A 17,374-nucleotide genomic window follows, 5' to 3' on the forward strand; every position below is an offset into this window, starting at 1 on the left:
ACTAAATATTCAAGGTTTATAGTGAAACAGAAAATAAAAATACAGCTCACCAATTAAAAACTTGTTTAAAAACAACTTAAAGTGAACCTCTACAGTAAAAACTAATTTTGGGCAAATCAGCTCCAAATCAGTTCAATTAATATATTATAGAGATATATGATGTATTCAATATAAAACACTGAGATTTGAGGGGGCGGAGCCTAGCCCCCAAGCTGACTGTCACACAAAGATTGAGCTCTGTGCGGGAACTCACTATTATCTTACCTTTCTGACATTTATTTAATTAAAAAAAAAACGATTTTAGTACTGGAGAGTTTGGTGGCACTCCGAGACCCAAAAGGTTGGGTTCTTGTATACTGCCAAGCAACCTATATCCGATGGCAATTTGCAACCTACCAGCGGTTGTGAGCATGGGAGAGGCGGCAGATCTCCTTGCTGACTGTCCAAAATGCTGCAGTGGTTTGGACCCCGTATGGCCTCCCCCCTCTCCCCCTCCCCTGATGGGGTTATCCTGGCACAAGCATTCAGGTTCTACCTTTAAGCAACAATTGGAACTGTACGACTCTGCCGCTCATGAGGCCTGTGCACTGTCACAACGCCAAAGCCAAGATGGCAGCTGGTGTGCCAGCTACAGCAGCACAAGACCTGCTGGAGACACTTGAAAAGCAGCTGGAAAATCTCTACCACAAATTCTGGCGGAAGCTGCGATGCAGATGGGTACAGGCTATGAGAGAGCAACGGAGGGATGATAAGTGGAAGAACATGCCTCATGATCCTCCATACCTCCTGTCCTGCTTCAATAAAACAAAGATTGACAAAAAAACTTTATTTGCCATAATTAGTTCCAGCGCCGCCATTTCCTCAGCTTCATTGGTGTTACTCTCCATTTAACATCCACCGGTCCCTCCTTAGCTACTCCTGTAGTCTCCTGTGATTTGCCTTGATGGGAACACTTTCCGAAGCAGGGAGAACCCCTCAGTGACACCGACATGCTGATCTTTTTGTCAGCATGCTGGCATCTGAACAGTGTGACATTAGACAGGCCATTCCTATACTTCCTAGATAGTGCTATCAACACTGGCAAGGGAGTTTCCATAGTAACTGTAGCTCATGAGATTCATTTGCTATAGGAACTCCTATGGGAGCTTATGACGAAACGGCCATGGTATCTCTGGCACTGAAGGTGTACCAGTTCAGCCATGCTATTGTCAGTGGGTTTCTTCTACCTAAGCTGCACCACTAACTGCTCCCCTAAATACTAGGACTTGATAGCGTATCCACTGGTAATGCAGGATATATTGCAGAGTTGACTCCGGATACTACAGGAAATATTATCGCTAAGGGTCATTGGCAATTACTGAACTAGTAACGCTCCATAGTGGCTGATAGATGACTGTAGGAATAGTTACTTCAATAAACAAACAAACAAGTTTCTTATTGCTGCAAGTAGGAGCAACTGAACTTTATTTTACAGGTACCAGGGTTTTTACAACTCAGCACACAATATATAACTATATTATTAGTTACAGTCCCCTTCCCCCTTTGTGCATGTCCACCCTGACAACAAAGAGCTATCTCGACCAGACAGATATCTCAGCATGACAGTGTATCACAGTCATTTTTTTTTTTTTTTGGTTCCATTTGGAGGGGAGAGGCTCTGCCTCTTGTGCCAATTGACACATCAAAGTCCCTTTGGTCACAGAGGTAATTTCTGCTCTCCTCTATAAGTCATATCGTCAGCATAGAGTCTATGCTGAAGATTTAACTGGAAAGTGGGAGGAAAAACTTCTTAAAATTGCTAACACCATGTATAGACAGAATATTATTTCACAAGAGCATTTCTGAAAATACAAGTACAGGTATTTTTTATATATGAATGTACAGGCAGCAACACTTAAAGGGACAATGCCACGCATGCGCATGCACGGGGAATGCCACGGAAATGCTTTTCATTGCTTTTCCTATGGAGAATTGAGCGACGTTGGAGGTCCTCACACAGCGTGAGGACTTCCAGCAACACTTTAGCACAGGTTTTCTGTGCTATGATGCAGGAAGTGCCCTCTAGTAGACAGCCACTAGAGGTGGAGTTAACCCTGCAAGGTAATTATTGCAGTTTATAAAAAACTGCAATAATTACACTTGCAGAGTTAAGAGTAGTGGGAGTTGGCACCCAGACCACTCCAATGGGCATAAGTGGTCTGGGCTCCTGGAGTGTCCCTTTAATGAATGGTTTAATCCAAAAGCATTGAATCCTAAGTTTATAGTTGTTATAGTGCCCAGAGTGTTCCTACATTATTAATATTATTATCATTGGCATTTATATAGCATCAACTTATTCCACCGGGCTTTACAATGTTGTAAAGGAGGGGATTTAACAATCAATGAGACAATTACAAAATGTTACAGGAACAATAGGTTGATTAGGACACTGCTCAAACAAACTTACAAATAATCAAAACCCATATATGAGTGTGAAATGTAATATTACAGATATTATAATTAAATAATGAGAAACTAAATGTGGTTATTATCATAATTCATACAAATAAAAAAAAAATGCTGCTTAACAATTAAAATACATCTTATAATGTGAAACATTTTTTTATTTGCGTGTACTAAAGTCTACAAGAATAACAATGAAAAATTCAAGGATTTTACTATTACCATGACGTAAAGTCATGATTTTATTAATGACACGGAGGCGAGTATTTTGCTGCACTCTTTCTTTATTTCCCTCAGCAGCAAAGAAAAAAAAAAAAAAACCTTTATAGATATAACAGTAGTAACATTAACAGTCTTAGGTGTATTCTTCCTAGTAACAGGAACAGCCAATCAGGTTCCACTTCTCTAGCATAATAGGCTCTGGCAGCCAATCCTGTTCCTCTTTATTTGCAGTCCCGAAGTAGTAAAGTGTCCAACCGAACATGAAACTGTACAGGAAGGAGTTTTCCCTTTCGATGTAGGGTAGATTAGGCTGTAAAAGAGGAGAAATATGGTAATACCTTAGCATCAAACTGGGTGTACGCATAATCATAGGTATTTGAGCTAGTGTTTGGTCATTGTTTGTCCAAGGGGGTACAGTTTAATTTGTATATATTGATGAACGTATAGACAAAGACTATCATAGTGAAGACTCACCTGGTTGCAAGTATAACTGTAATTTAATAGTCTGTTAAAATGACTTACCGTAGGTCAACTTACCCAACTCCTGTCTACCTTTCCACCGTCGCCGGGTGGGAGGGAGGGATAATACTCGCCTCCGTGTCATTAATAAAATCATGACTTTACGTCATGGTAATAGTAAAATCCTTGAATTTTATTAAGACACGGAGGCTCCTATTATGCTGGTTTAAAGCTGAGAAACTACCGTTCCTGCGAAGTGTTGTATTGGTTTGAAGTAGAAATCACGGAAGGTAGTTTCTGAGGACCAGTCAGCCGCTTTCAAAATGTCTTCCAGGCGACAACCCATGGAAGAGGCCTTGGAAGCCATTGCTCCTCGTATGGAGTGAGGAGAAAATATGGAGGTGTCAATTCCTGCCGTAGTCATGATCCATTTGACCCAGCGGGCCAGGGTTGTGGTAGACACCGGTAGGTGTGGTCTTTGGAAAGAGATGAAGAGTTCATGTTGATTTGGGTCCCGCAACGTCATGGTGCGCATTTCGTAGAGTTGTAGGCATTTAACCGGGCATAAGAGAGGCTTGTCAGGAAAGGCTGGGTATGTCACTCTCTTTGTCGAGCTTTTTGTTCTCCGTGATATATCAAAAGTGACCCCTTCTGGCGTGTAGGACCGTGCGGTGATGTCTAACGCTCTAACGTCTGAGACCCTTTTGCAGGATATGAGGCATAGGAGCATGACCAGTTTTGCCGACAGTTGTTTCAACGATAGTGATGCATTATCCGGCCAAGATTCGAGGAAAAGGAGGATAGTGGAGACGTCCCATAGCACTGAATAGTGTGGTAGCGGGGGTCGTGCAAATCTGATGCCGCGTATGAGACGGCATACCAATGGGTGGCGTCCTATCGGTGCGCCATTGATGCCTTGGTGTGCGGCCGAAATGGCCGATCTGTAGAGGTTCACCGTACGGTATGCTTTGCCGTTTTCAAATAATGAAGTTAAGAACTGCAGGATCGAATTCAGAGGAGCCGATATGGGATCCAGGTTCCGTTCCATGCTCCAATTGTGCCATTTGCTCCAAGCAGATTTATAAGCTTGTCTCGTGCTGGGTGCCCATGCGCTCTCGAGAAGTTGGAGAGTTGAATCCGAAAGCCCTTCGATTGAGTAGGGTTCCCGGAAACCAGCCATGCCGTGAGATGCAGTAATTCCTGTTGAATCAGGGGGTGAGGGGACCCGTCCGGGTCTTGGAGAAGATAGTCGAAGTGTGGGAGAGTGCGGGGTATGTCTACCGCCATTTCCAACAGAGAAGGAAACCATGGTTGAGACGGCCATAATGGTGCCACGAGCACTGTCGTTCCCATCTGTTGCCGTAGGTGTATTAGGCATCGGGGAATCAACGCAAAGGGAGGAAACGCGTAGTTCCTTGTGTAGGACCAGTCTTGGGTAAATGCATCTGTTGCCAGTGCTTCTGGGTCTGGTTTCCAACTGAAAAATCTGGGGAGTTGTTTGTTCAAACGGGAGGCGAACAAGTCCTTGTCCAGAGGGCCCCATAGGGATTGGATGTCTTGAAAGACCCTGGGATCCAAGTGCCAGTCGCTGGAATCCCTGAGGTGCCTTGAGTACCAATCCACCGTTGTATTGCAGAGGCCCGGGATGTACTCCGCTGTGACCGAGATGCCCTGTGCCAGGCAGAACTGCCAAAAGTCTCGTGCCAGATTCGCCAGGACCTTGGATTTCGTCCCGCCCAAGTGATTTATATAACGGACTGCTGATATGTTGTCCATTTTCAATAGGATGGCACATCGGGCTTGAGTCGTTGAGAAACTGAGGATTGCAAAAGAACTGGCCAGGAGTTCTAGGCAATTGATGTGAAGCGTAGATTCCATTTCGGACCATCTGCCACCTGTAGAGATATTGCCACAGCGTGCACCCCAACCGTGCAAGCTCGCATCGGATTCTATTACTATGTCTGGTGTGGTGCCGAAAATGGCCCGGCCATTCCATGCTTCCATATGGGAGAGCCACCATCTGAGTTCTGTTTTTGCCTCTGTGTCCAGAGAGATCATGTCCGTGTATGAGGACCCGTCTCTCAGATGAGAGTCTTGTAGGCGCTGTAGCGCTCGATAGTGTAGAGGGCCCGGGAAGATGGCCCGGATGGAGGCCGCCAAGAGGCCAATCACTCTCGCCAATTGTTTTAGGGAGATCAGGGGAATCTTCAGAGTGCTTCTGATTTCCTTCTTTATGGTGGCCAATTTCGCAGTCAGCAAGTGTAGTGTCTGTAGAGTAGAGTCCACTACGAGGCCCAAGAACTCTATGCGTTGTGTAGGGGTCAGGATGGACTTTTTTCCATTGATAAGGAAACCCAGGTTCTGCAAGAGATTCTGAGTCCACGTCAGATGGGTCTTGATAATGTGGTTGGATTGACCCATGATGAGGATGTCGTCTAAGTAGATTATTAGACGAACCCCTCGACTTCGAAGTAGAGCCACCACGGGTTTCAGGAGCTTTGTGAAACACCATGGGGATGAGGATAGTCCGAATGGGAGGCAGGCGAATCTCCATTTTCTTCCTTGCCATATGAATTGGAGGAAGTTTTGGTGTTGACGTGCGATTGGTATAGTGAGGTAGGCGTCCTGTAGGTCTAACTTGACCATCCAGTCTGACGGTTGGAGGAGATCTCGGAGGCAGTGTATGCCTTCCATTTTGAAATGGTTGTAGGCAATAAAAGTGTTGAGCTGTTTCAAGTTTATCACTGGGCGGACGCCGCCGCCTTTCTTGGCAACTAAGAATAGGTTGCTCACATAGCCTGGGGTAGTCACAGGGATCTCTAAGATGGCTTGTTTGTGTGCCAATTCTGAGACCTCCTTGGAAACAAGGGAGGCGTCTTGTTGGGAGAATAACATTCCCCGTGGCGGGGAGATTTGTACTGGGAGGGACAGGAACTCTAAGGAGTACCCTCTTACCGTGTTCAATACCCAGGCATCTGATGAAATGTGTGACCATACATGGAAAAAATTTCGGAGTCTGCCCCCCACTGCCCCTAGGGAAGAAGGAAGTAGGAGATGACTTACCATAAGGTCGTCTGCTTGGTCTGGTGCCACGTGATCCACGAGCAACCCATGGCCGCCCACGTTGTGGGAAGAAGGCCGGGGTGTTGCGGTGCTCCGTGAAGGAGGTTTGTCCAGTGTAGGAGCCTCGGTTCTGTCGGAATGAACCCCTGTTAACACGGCCGGACAGACGGCTCCTGGCTCTTCCGGCCCCACCAAAAACCTTAGGGTGGAAAACTCTGCGCATGTTTGATTGCGCCTTGTCTAGGGCAGTAAAAGTATGTACAAAGGAGCCAAGCTCCTTGACAAAATTGTCTCCGAACAGGCTCGGTAATAGCCATATTTACCAATTTTGGCTCTATCTTTACCCGGCTCGGTAATAGCCATATTTACCAATTTTGGCTCTATCTTTAATAAGATCGCCTTGCGACGCTCTGTGGCTATCGCACAGTTGGCATTGCCGATCAGGCAAATTACTCTTTGAATCCAACCACTTATGGCGGTACGATCTAAGTCTTGGTCGTTTTCGACCATATCAAAACTTTTGGTTGCTGGGCCCAATATATCCAGTAATTTATCCTGGCAATTGCGCAGGGAGAAATCAAGGCCCTTATTAGGCTTCCAGCCAGTCTTGCCCAGGAACTGGACGATTTTTGGGTCTACTGCAGGTGTTCTGCAGGCCTCGTCCGGGACAGTAGGGCGTGGGCATTCTGCCCGTAGCTTATTGCGTGTTGCCTTATTTAAAGGCTTGCGAGTCCTTGATGCAACGTATTTGGCCACATGGGCCGAAGGGGACCAGTCTGCTGACCTTGGATGACGTGGGTTATCGGGGTCGAACAGAGGTTCCCCATAGGGGTCAACTAATTTGTTTGCATCATCTGGGACCTTAAGCTCCATGTCAAACGATTCAGATGGAGGCGTATTATGCTCTCTGAGGCCATGGTCCTCGACCATATCATCGGATTCGGGATCTGATGGATCCTCAGTATCCATGCAGATTTCCTCTTCAATCTCGCTGAGATCTGACTCAGAATCTAGTTGGGCTTTTGCCCGTTTCCATAACCTAGCCGATTTTGCCCGGCTAGTGGCTCTTTTGCGCGGTGGTATATTAGGCACGACATCTGTGACAGGTTTGTAGCTGTCCATCTGTGAGATTGAAGAGTGTTTGGTTTTTGCAGTGGCTTTACGGCCAGTGTGAGGTTGTAAAGGGACCACTACTGGCAAGGCCTGGGTAACGGTCGGCTGAGCCGATTTCTGTGCCTCAAGCAGAGCCTGTGTAAGAGTCTGCGAGAAAGATTCAGACATCAATCCCATGGCCGATGTGAGGGCCTTAGTCATAACATGAGACATAGTGTCGTCAATCAGAGACTGCATACCAGCAGTGGGAGCAAAATCAGCGGGGTTAGCCGCTCCAATTTCAGATACCCCGTGGGTGTTTTAACACTCCCTGGTTTGGTGACAAGGGACCCAGAAGGGGTGGGTAAATCTTTCTCACCAGGCATGCTTAGTATGACACTGGTAGTAATAATAATATCTGAGCTGAAACTAAAATGGGTTGATTAACCCAAAGGAAAAACAATATACCTTTAAGAACAATAAATGAATTACTCACATAAACTTTAGACTAACAGCAGTAATTGTCTGACCAAAATTGAAGATTCACAGGTAATAAGTAGGAAAATAGCAAGGAGGGAGCAAAGAGTCATCCGACCGCCACTACAGCTTTAACCCAACTCCGAGGTGCGGACGTTGGGGGTGGAGCTGTGTGTGAGCGCGGGAAGGCAAAGAAAATGGCCGCCGCGGGCGGCAGAGATGGAAAGAATAGGGAGATTTAGCCGGTAAGTTGTGCTCGCGGCGAATGTGTGATCACTATAAAGTGTACACAATCCAGCGCCGCGAGCAGGGAACCGGCATTTGAGCTCTGTGAGCTCCGCGGATGGCGGGCGCTCACGGCGCCAGTAATGAAAGGGGGGCGCGAAGCGCCGAATGCGGCTCCAGCCGGCGTCCCCGAGCCGCTCGTTAATTAGGCTCTGGGGACAGGCTGGACCGCGGAAAGATTAAAGGCAAGAAAAATATAGCAAAATGAGAATGAATCAATAAATTAATTAAAATAACAGTAAAATACACATAACGGTATAATGCTAATAGTAGGAATAATAATGAATAGTAATAATAATAATAATAACAATTAATAATAGTAAAATGATAATAATAATCCCACAGTTAAGGAGCTGAGGGATCAGGTATACTTAACTGAGGGAGCAGCAAAGAAAGAGGAACAGGATTGGCTGACAGAGCCTATTATGCTGGAGAAGTGGAACCTGATTGGCTGTTCCTGTTACTAGGAAGAATACACCTAAGACTGTTAATGTTACTACTGTTATATCTATAAAGTTTTTTTTTTTTTTTCTTTGCTGCTGAGGGAAATAAAGAAAGAGTGCAGCATAATAGGAGCCTCCGTGTCTTAATAAAATCCAGAACTATACTGCAAAATGTGTCTAAAAATAATCTCAAAGCAATTTAAATTCAATTCATGGATTATCTACAAATGAGCAGGGTTAAATGCAGATTGAGTGAAGCAATCTGAAATGTACACTCTGTCCCAGGACGTGCCTGTGAAATGTAATCTGAATAAAAGTCCTTTCTAAAATGCAGTTAATCCGAATTTGAGCTGATCAGGTTATTGAATTCCCGAATTCTGAGCTGAATTGCAGCCGAGTTACGAATCAGAAGAAACACACAATGGCCAAGCATGCTGGTTTTGCTTTGTGATTTGGAATTTCACTCGTGGTACCAACTAAACAAGATACATGGGGGAAAAAAGATCTTTTGATATATGTTCCTGCATGCAAACACCCATATTACACATAATCACATTACTGCATTCACACACAATCCCACCCCTACATTCAAGCAATAACACTAGACAAACACCACTCCATTAAAAGCCAACGGTGTATACAAACACAGCCCTGAGTGCAAACACTAGCACTACATTGATTGATGGCTAGAGGACAGCCATTAAATGTTAATTTTAGATCAAGTGAGAAATGACCAATGGGGGGAGCGGGTAGTGGGGAAGAGGAAGCAAAAAAACAAACAAAATAATTTAATTTAACCCCTTCAGGACCGCTGACGGTTCAGGACCGTCAGCGGTAAAACGTGCGTTTGGACCGCTGACGGTCCTGAACCGTCATAACGGTTTTGGGCTACTTACCTGATCGCCGTCGGTCCCACGGCGGCGATCAGCTCTCCTCCCGGTCCAGGGGGACTGCCTGTCTGCCCGGGCAGTCCCCCCTCGGCAGATCAGGACCCCACGGCCATGTGATCACTCGATCACATGACCGCAATAGGGGTCTGTGTATCTGCCTGCAGGGGGACTGTCTGTGCTGACAGGCAGTCTCCCTGCAAGTAAAAAATCATTAAATAAAGTGTAAAACAAAAAAATCAGTGTAAAAAAAATTATAATATGTGTATATATATATGATATATATACATGTATTATATCTATATATAATATATGTATATGTATCATATATATAATGTCACACTAAGTGTATTTTTATATTTATATATACGTATATTAATATAAAAATACACTTATATTTAAATTACACACGAATATATACAATATATATAATAACTATATATATGGTATATATATATTATTATAAAATACAAATAATATGTTAATAAAAATAAATAACAAAAAATAAAAATAATTTTTAATAATTAAAAAAAAATTATATATATATATTCAATTTTATTCTAACAGTATTTTGATATTGATATATATATATTTATATCAAAATACACTTAGAATGTAATGATATATATATCTATGTATAAATAAATAAATAAAAATAATACGAAATATACATATGTCCACATACAAAATTACATTAATAATTTCATAAATATACACGTAGACGTCAAATATATAAATATGTATATATATTAAAATTCTACGTGCATATTTATGTAATATTTTTACCTAATTAAGTAATTTTAATGATTGCAATTTGAGGGACCTGCCTGCCAACCCAGGCCAAAAGTCCAGATAATTTAATTTGCTAGCACTGTGCTTAACCCTGTAACTTTCTATGACACCCTAAATCCTGTACATGGGGGTACTGTTTTACTCGGGAGACTTCGCTGAACACAAATATTAGTGTTTCAAAACAGTAAAACATATCACAGCGATGATATTGTCAGTGAAAGTGAAGTTTTTTGCATTTTTCACACACAAACAGCTCTTTCACTGAGGATATTATTGCTGTGATATATTTTACTGTTCTGATACACTAATATTTGTGTTCAGCGAAGTCTCCTGAGTATAACAGTACCCCACATGTAGAGGTTTTATAGTGTTTGTGAAAGTTACAGGGTCAAATATAAGGCTTGATTTTTTTTATTGAAATTTGTCAGATTGGTTAGGTTGCCTTTGACAGCGTATGGTAGCCAAGGAATGAGAATTAGCCCCATGATGGCATACCATTTACAAAAGAAGACAACCCAAGGTATTGCAAATGGGGTATGTTCAGCCTTTTTTAGTAGCCACTTAGTCACAAACACCGGCCAAAGTTAGCGTTTCTTGCATTTTTAACACACAAACAAATATAAATGCTAACTTTGGCCAGTGTTTGTGACTAAGTGGCTACTAAAAAAAACTGGACATACCCAATTTTGAATACCCTGGGTTGTCTACTTTAAAAAAATATGTACATGTTAGGTGTGTTTCAGGGATTTATGATAGATAACGGTGTTACAAGGTCACTATTGATACATTTAAAATATATATATATTGAAACAGCAATTTCCTACTTGTATTTATAGGCCTATAACTTGCAAAAAAAAGCAATAAAGCATGTAAACACTGGGTGTTTTTAAACTCGGGACAAAATTTTGAATCTATTTAGCAGTTTTTTTCATTAGCTTTTGTAGATAAGTAAAAGATTTTTCAAGTAAAAGTCCAAAAACATGTTTTTTTTTTATTTTTCACCATATTTCATTATTTTTTTTAAATACAATATATGACATAATATAAATACTGGTATGTAAAGAAAGCCCTTCTTGTCGTGAAAAAAACAATATATAACTTGTATGGGAACCGTAAATGAGAGAGCGGAAAATTACAGCTAAACACAAACACCACAAAAGTGTTAAAACTGCTCTGGTCCTTAACGTACAAACATCGCAAAAACAGGCCGGTCCTGAAGGGGTTAAACATTAACCCTAGACAAACTACACCACTGCATCCAAACATCAACACTTAATGCAAAAAGAGCCCTGCGTGAAAACACCAGCAATACACACAAACACAACTCTGCATCCCAACACCAACACTTTACATAAACTCACCTCTACATGCAAACAGTCCTGTATTCAAACACTACGCACAAACATACCCCTTAATTTGTATACCAATTCTACACACAAACATCTATATTATACACTAAAACATTTACACACACATTAATACAAAATTACACCTACTTTCGCTTACAGGCACAGCACACAAATGCAACCCTGCAAGGAGAGGCAAATGGTAACTCCGCAGCTGGCAAAGCATCACAGGAGTTATACACGGATATTTTTCGTCCCGGTACTCGGTATGGGAGGTCCAGACCCAGGTGGGGTAAGTCTATTGATTGTGAGTTTGTGGTGTGGGTATATATAGGTAGTTTATGTGTGTGCTAACCTTGTCCTGATGAAAGTCTAGAATCTCTAGACTGAAACGTTGAAACCTTTTTATTTGGAGCATTAAAAGTTACATTTTACTGAAGAAGTCCTTGGAGTGCGGTTCATTTCTCCTGTTTACATTTCTGCCGATCAAGCACCGGGCATTATTTGGATCATACAGTGAGTGCAGCACCTTTTGTATGTATATATATATATATATATATATATATATATATATATATATATATATATATATATATATATATATATATATATATATATATATATATATATATATATATACACACACACACATACATAATAAATTTTTTTGTCATGTCTGTTATGTGAGAAATAACAGTATTTGTGCTTCTGTGCTAACATTACAAATCACTTTTTATCCTACCTATATTTTGGCAAATGGTGGATAAATAGAAGAGAAATTAAAGGTGTTTAAATATAGCCAATTTAAAATGTTAGTTATCCCTGAACAGCAATCCAACATTTATGTGCCAGCTGTCCATCCCAGGATTGAAAGAAATATTTAAAGTACTTGGTATTGAAACGTAAGAGATTAAATAATTTTACAGTTTTTAAAGTGAAAGAATCGTATGTTTTCTGGAATTTCTTTTGCAGATGATCTTTTACATGTAAGATTTGAGATTTAGATGTCCCATCACTTAAGGTAATATTTGGGTATTTTGGGAGAGTTAAAATGTCTATATAATGGTTAATGAGATTCTGTAAATAAACCTTATACTTTCAAATGAGAATCGGCAAGCAGGAGGATTGTATAATTCCGAGAGAGATACTGTAGGTCAGCCGAGCAGATTTCTTCTCATTCTGCTAAATGAAAATATTCATCTTGTGAAAATCCTGTTTGAAATATTCTAACACTAAGTGGCAGCTTCAGGAGAATCATTTGCTCCTGTTAAATCTGTGTGTGAAACGTAAAATAATAATAATTTGTTAGCTTCACGGGCTGCGACTTTAAAGGTTGAATAGCTTGCAGACTCAAAAAACCTCCATTTATTTCCATTAATAACTACTCAGTCAGGCGCTGGCCCATGAAACCTGCAGAAATACGGAAGGTCAGCATGTGAAGCCGGAGTCTGAAATGTTTAGAGCAGGCAAATACCTAAGAGACGGAAAAGCATGTTGGTGACCATTTCTTATGCACATATCTCCTCTACCCTGTCATGGTACTTAATGATGGTGAAAGTCACAGCTGAGGAGAAGCAGGTCCTACTTCCTCTCTGGTTCACCCTAGGAGGCAGACAGGAAAGAGTGCACACAGTACTGTCAGTATTGTTGGGCAGCTACGTCATATGTCTGCCTCATCCTCTTCCTGATCTGTCAGGAAAGCTCAAAGCACCATGCAGATTGAGTGTGGCATCATGTTCTGCAATTCTGGCCACTTGACCTGCATGCTGCTCAGAGCTCCTGTCCTGTGTGTTATGTTTGTGGTGTGTGACCTGTGTGTAATGTTAGTCGTGTGTGTTGACTGTGTGTAATGTTTATGTGTTTATGTGCATAGCATGTGCATTTATGTGTGTGTGATGGCTGTCTGTACTGGGTGGGGATGTGGTGCTTGCTGGCTGTTTCTAATTTATGTTTGTGAGTGTGTGTGTGTGTGCGCGCGCGCGTGTGTGTGTGGTATGTGCATCTTCTGTCCATACACTCACCTTCTGCCATTCAGCCTCATACAACCATTTTCTGTCGTTCTGCCCATACACCACACCTGCCTATACATCCAATTTCTATCTCTCTACCCATACACCCCTCTTCCACACTTTTGTCATGGTTGCCACTCTCTCCTGTGTCCCTCGACATGTGTTTTTCCCTTTCCCCTACCTGTTTCTAAGCTCAGCTGAGTAACATGGAAGTTTCAACTATAGGAAAGGAGGGTGGAAGTTCAAGGGCTGCACTGAGTTTTTATGACTCACTCTCTTGTAACTATTCTGGCAGAAGGACTGCCTGACTCAGACACCACTGACAAACCCGCTAACTTTTGATCTCCAACATATAGCCAGGAAGGGACATATCATGTACATGCTCCCTGTCCCACCCAGTCCTCCACAGGCAGCCCTACCACTTGTTTAAGGCAGGGATACAAAATAAAAATCTCTGCCTTTCTGGCGCAAGTATAGGAACTGCACAACCCTGGACATACTGACCAAATGAGCATAATTTGCTGCGTCCCACTTGGCTTCATTAAAATTATGGTAAGTACCCTTAGATGTCATGCTGAGTGTGGCGAAACCGACCTCGCCACGTGTCCTTGGAGGGGGCTGATTGCCCGCCTCTTGCCTTTGGACTATGGACCAGACTTTATGGGAATGTGATACCCCAGATAGCCATACCATGGAGCCTATTCATATAATGAAAGACTATGGGAAAGACTTTAGCTCCATGGCAATTGTACTGTGTGAGTAGGATCTGCGCGCTATTCGGTAGTTTTGTGCGTGCAGATCCCAGCTATCTGGGGATAGGTGAAATGTCTGTGTGTTATGTGTAAATGTGACTTTATGTATTTTAAAGTGTTTTATGTTGTTTTGCAACCATGTGGTTAATGGAGTCTGCCTTTAGTCCTGGGTAATTGGATTACTTATCCAATTAACTCCAGGGCAGAAGGGAGGAAACCAGGGTGCATTGTGGGGATGTTTTTCTGCCAGCCAGAAAGGAACAAAAGATACTTTTAGTAACTTTTAAACCCCTGGTCGGATTCATGCCATTTTTTAATATGTTGTTCCCCTGAATGGATTGATTGTGGATATGTATTTTTATGTGAATGTGATGTATGGTTTTAAAGTTATGAAAGTTGGGTAAAAGTATATTTTACTCTGTATGCATAATGGGATTATGTGTCACACTAAGGGGAGGGGATGTGTGGGTTGTACCATGTATCTGACTGGTTATTTTATGCCTCCCCCTGGGTGTGGCCTGTATGTGTGAGTTGGAAATAAAAGCCAGACTGGGTGTCCCAGTCTAGAGTTCTTGCTTAACCCTCAAAGTGATGTGTCGTCTCATTATTGGGGGGAAGGATTTATTGAGTGCTGTTCCAGTTGACTGCTAGGAGTACAAGCCTATTCGTATGGTTCCTATTCAATGGTCTACAGCATTCATATGCTTGGGAGAATTTAAAAGGTTTCTCGGATTCGGTGTTTGTGGTGTCTGCCAGAGTGCTTGGAGTCCTCAGGAAGCACTAGGAGCATCCATTAACGGAGGTACTCAGTCGGGGTGCCAGGTGATCCGTTACATTGGTGGCAGCGGTGGGATGGCGTCCTAGTGCGAGGAGAAGCAGCTCAGAGACACTGGTAACGTTTGGAATTACAAATTGAGGGCAACGCTAGTATCCGTACAGCGCCCCTGGCTACAGCAGGATGGAATCAGCTAGTTTTTGGACAGCGTTCCATGATGAGGAGGAGGAGGCGGCCGCAGACTACAGGGATGCAGACAGAAAGGAAGTCTGGTATGATGCCCTGGAAGACGCCCAGTGGCGGCGAGGTGAGAGTCTCCCCAGTGATGAGCAGCGGCTACAGAAGCGTGTGGCGATGCGCATGTATCTATTGGGAGAGCAGCCCCTGGATGAGTGGGTGACAAGACTAGAGACCCTGGTATGGCAAGAGATCTGGCTAGACAACGCATACCAGGCCCTCTGGTGGCATACCATTCGACTTACCCCCTGGACGGCCCAGCACGACTTACCGGAGGGGGATGATTATGATGGCCCGGGTTTATTATGGGATGCCTTGGAGGACGACATTGATCTTGGCAGCACGGAGGGGTCTAGGTTTTGGGACATCTACGACTACCGGATGGGCATGTATGTCTGGGCTGACGAATGCGAGGTGAGCAAAGACATGACCCACCTGGTAACAAGGGAGTGGGAGCTGGAGCAGGACTACCAACACCTGCTCAGCTTCGTGCAGCTCCAACCTACCCGACAAGCAGAACTAGACCTCATAGACTGGTCCTGGAGAGACCCACAGATGGCAGGTGGAGATGGGATCGAGGTCTCTCTACTGGCCCTACAGGGATGCTGGGCAGTCGGCCCAGATCCCCAGCGGCAGGTTACAGTTCAGAGAGAGGAGCTTGTTACACCCTCTCTCCAGCGGCAGCCTAACCCACCAAGGGGAGACCGTAAGCCCCACACCAGCGCAGATGGGACCGTGGTCTCTGCGCCCAAGTTACAGGGAGCTGAAGGAGCCGTCCTCCCTCCCCAGCGGCAGTGTGATTTGTTGGGAATTGGGAGCCCGGTCTCCATTCCCCAGCGGCAGAGTATCCAGCAGGGAATAGAGAGCCCATCCCCCTTTCCCCCACAGCAGGACTCTGTGCTGGGAGGAGAGACAGTCGGTCTCCCTCCGCAGAGACGGGAAGTATGCATGGGAGAGGAGATTGTTACCACCTCTCCCCAGCGGCGGATCATTAATGTACAGGGAATAGAGAGCCCAGTCTCCATTCCCCAGCGGCAGAGTGTTCTAATGGGAGAGGAGCTGGTTACCACCTCTCCCCAGCGGCAGCTTAATGTACCAGGGGGAGACTGTAAGCCCCACACCTGTGCAGATGGGACCGTGGTCTCTGCACTTCCAGCACAGGGGGTAGGGACGGTCGGTCCTGCCCCCCCACAACAGGGCTGTTTAGCCAAAGGGGAGACAGTCTGTCTCCAGCAGCAGAGCTGTGTAACTAAAAGGGGAGACAGTCGGTCTCCAGCAGCAGAGTTGTGTAACTCAAGGGGAGACAGTCGGTCTCCAGCAGCAGAGCGGTGTAACTCAAGGGGAGACAGTCGGTCTCCAGCAGCAGAGCTGTGTAACTAAAGGGGAGACAGTCGGTCTCCAGCAGCAGAGCTGTGTAACTCAAGGGGAGACAGTCGGTCTCCAGCAGCAGAGCGGTGTAACTCAAGGGGAGACAGTCGGTCTCCAGCAGCAGAGCGGTGTATCTAAAGGGGAGACAGTCGGTCTCCAGCAACCAGGCTCCAACCAGACTACTCCCGTGGTAGTGCTGGCAACAGGACAGAGTACCGCTGGTCTCTGCCCCCTCAGCAACCTACCAAGGCAGCCTACCAGTCCCCCACACAGCCGTGGTGAGGCACCTGAACCTGGACAAGATTCTCCCTCACCCAGGTGTAGTAACTGTTTATTGTGGGTGGGCTGCTCTGCTGTTTCTGTCTTGTGGGTGGGCTGCTGGACTAACAAGGGCACTGACCGGCAGGAGGTCAAGTACCCTGTTAGTCTGGGGGGTAAAGGGGAGAAGTGTGGCGAAACCGACCTCGCCACGTGTCCTTGGAGGGGGCTGATTGCCCGCCTCTTGCCTTTGGACTATGGACCAGACTTTATGGGAATGTGATACCCCAGATAGCCATACCATGGAGCCTATTCATATAATGAAAGACTATGGGAAAGACTTTAGCTCCATGGCAATTGTACTGTGTGAGTAGGATCTGCGCGCTATTCGGTAGTTTTGTGCGTGCAGATCCCAGCTATCTGGGGATAGGTGAAATGTCTGTGTGTTATGTGTAAATGTGACTTTA

The sequence above is a fragment of the Pelobates fuscus genome, chromosome 7 (assembly GCF_036172605.1).
Source record: "Pelobates fuscus isolate aPelFus1 chromosome 7, aPelFus1.pri, whole genome shotgun sequence".
NCBI classification, from domain to species: Eukaryota; Metazoa; Chordata; class Amphibia; order Anura; family Pelobatidae; genus Pelobates; species Pelobates fuscus.